This window comes from Dipteris shenzhenensis, chromosome 7 (assembly GCF_047967505.1).
Source record: "Dipteris shenzhenensis isolate YYH24624 ecotype China chromosome 7, Dip_SZ_1.0, whole genome shotgun sequence".
Taxonomy (NCBI): Eukaryota; Viridiplantae; Streptophyta; class Polypodiopsida; order Gleicheniales; family Dipteridaceae; genus Dipteris; species Dipteris shenzhenensis.
In genome coordinates, this window is record NC_141602.1 from 29,539,793 (window position 1) to 29,542,398 (window position 2,606).

The window sequence follows — 2,606 nt, forward strand, 5'->3', positions numbered from 1 at the left end:
GTCTTCCCCGACACCTCGGAGAGCGATCACCTGTAAAGGAACTGATGTCCTCGAAAAAGCCCCCATCCAAGTGGTGGAAGTAATAGGCAGCTCAACTGTCCATTCCATCGAGATGGCTGCATCCTCAGGGGGGTCACTATGTATAAACCCTCTATATCACGTGCATTCAAGGCCTATATTTAAAATCCCTTATCTGTAAATTTTTTCATTAATAAAATGTACCCCTTTTCTATACAAATCTGTAAATTTTTTCCAAAACTATTTTAAATAGTCCCTTATGTCTATTTATTTCTATAAATTTTAGAAATAAAAAATATCCTTCTGTTGAACTCACGTGATAGGGTTACATACGATGAGTGACCCCCCCGAGGCTGCATCTACCTGCTGAATCCTGCATGCTACCCATCTGAGGTGACTCACAGACTACAGTCTCTATCCTCAGTTAGCCTGATAAAAGATTACCAAGTGCCTACTGTGTAGGCGGGGCCTCTCTCCCATTTAGACCACTGCATCTAATGGGAAGTGCCTAGTGGTCTGGCATGCTCGTTAAGAATACTATCATTCCAAATGATCGACTGCCTATCAATCTGTTCGACGGTAGAAGGTGGAATCCTTCGAAGAGTGTTCTTGAATCTCCCCCAAGCTTTCAAGGTGGCAGTCATGAGAGGAGAGGTAGGAGATCTGAGAGGGGCTAAAGTGAAAATCCAGCGAGGGCTGTCCACCCAATCATCTCCCAAGGTTGGTGTGCAAGCCTGAATGCATCCAAAAAAGAAATCCTTCCAAGGTTCCTGCCCAGGCATGAGTCCCCTTACCACCACCTTACAAAGTAATGCCCTGCACTGCAAGTCCGGGTCAATGACATTAAGGCTCCCTTCACATGTACGGAGAATAATAGTCTCCCAGGCCACCCTTGCTGCAACATCTGCTGTGCCATCAAGTCCACTCCATAAAAAATTCCTGACTGGTCTGATGAGCTAAGTGATGCAATCCCTAGACCGGCACCAGCAAGAACACACAAACCAGGAGGTGGCCAACAGAACCTGGTTCACTACCACAACTCTAGATGCAAGGTTGAGTTTGGCAAAGCTCTAGAATAGGAGCTTTTTCCTTATACTTTCTAGTACTGGGGCAAACTGATGTGCTGGAGAGATGTCCAATCCTACCTGGCATCCCAAATACCTGATAGGAACACCCCTCTGAATCCATGAAAAACCAATGTCAACTCCCTAGCCTGGAGTGTCCTCATCACTGATCCAAAAGCCAAAGGATTTATGCCAGTTAATATGTGCCCCTGCAGCTGAGCAAAAAATATCCAAGGCTATCCGGAAAGAATCAAGTGACTACAAGGATGCTTGAATAAAAATAGCAATGTCATCAGCAAACCCACAGTCAAAAAGCTCCTGCTCCCCTCTTAAGGGCAGTCTCAGCCCAAAAAGCTCAGCTTGAGATCTAAGGAAGATACTCATAGCTTCTGCCACAAAAAGAAAGAGGAAGGGGGCTAAAGGGCATCCCTGATGAACTGATCTGGAAATTTGAAACCTGTCACCCCTTACCCCTCCAATCAAAACCTGGCTGTGGGCTGATTTGTAAAGAGAGGCCACCCCTCTGATCCAAGCATCTGAAAATCCAAACCGTAGAAGAGTGCCCTCAAGAAAACCCCAATCTACTCTATCATAGGCTTTCTCAAAGTCCAAGAGTAAAACTGCTAGCCTCTGCCCCCTCTGCATAGCCCACTCTGTGGCTTCCCAAAAGGAAAAGATATTATAAAAAATGCTCCTGCCATGCACAATGCCTATCTGAGTATCATGGATGAGGTCTGGAAGAAGGGGCTGTAGTCGGATGCTGATCGCCTTGGCAAGGATTTTGTAAAGAGTGCCCAAAAGAATGATGGGTCTCCAATGGGATACAAAATTCCTGTTGCCACCTTTCGGGATAAGGTGAATGAGTCCCTCGGTCAGTGAGTTAGGCATCTAACCCGAGTCCCAAATGCCCTGCAGGGCTGAAGTAATATGATCACCTATCCTATCCCAAAAGGCTATAAAAAAAGGAGTAAGACCATCGGAACTAGGGCATTTGCCCTTATGAAGGGCAGAGAGAGCAGTCTTGAATTCTGTGTTAGTAAAGCGTGCATCAAGTGAGCATAACATCTCTAGGGTGACCAACACAGGTAATCTCTGCCAAACTTCATCTCTAGCCATCTCTTTGGCCTGTGAGTTCGGATCTGCGGAAAGAAGGGAGGTATAAAAATCTGTCGCTAAATGCATGACGGTTTCCGGATGGGACTGCAAAATGCCGTCAGAGTCAATAAGCTGCTTGACACTCTCTGACTCTCCCTCCCATCTGTATCCAAAAGGACTCCCGTGCATGGAAGGCATACTCTACTCTCTGATCAAGCAAGGTCTGCAAGTGAGCCCTTGCTGTAGCAAGGCGCTCCTGTATCCAAGCATCTGATGGTCGTTTCTGCTCCTCCCTCTGAAGGGCTGCCAACTGCCGGCAGATACCGATCTCTCGCCTGAGTACCTCACCTCGCCGAGCACTAGCAATGGAGTGATAGAAGTCGCTGATACTGGGAAGTGCTGTGGCCACATGTGAAGGATCGGCCACCC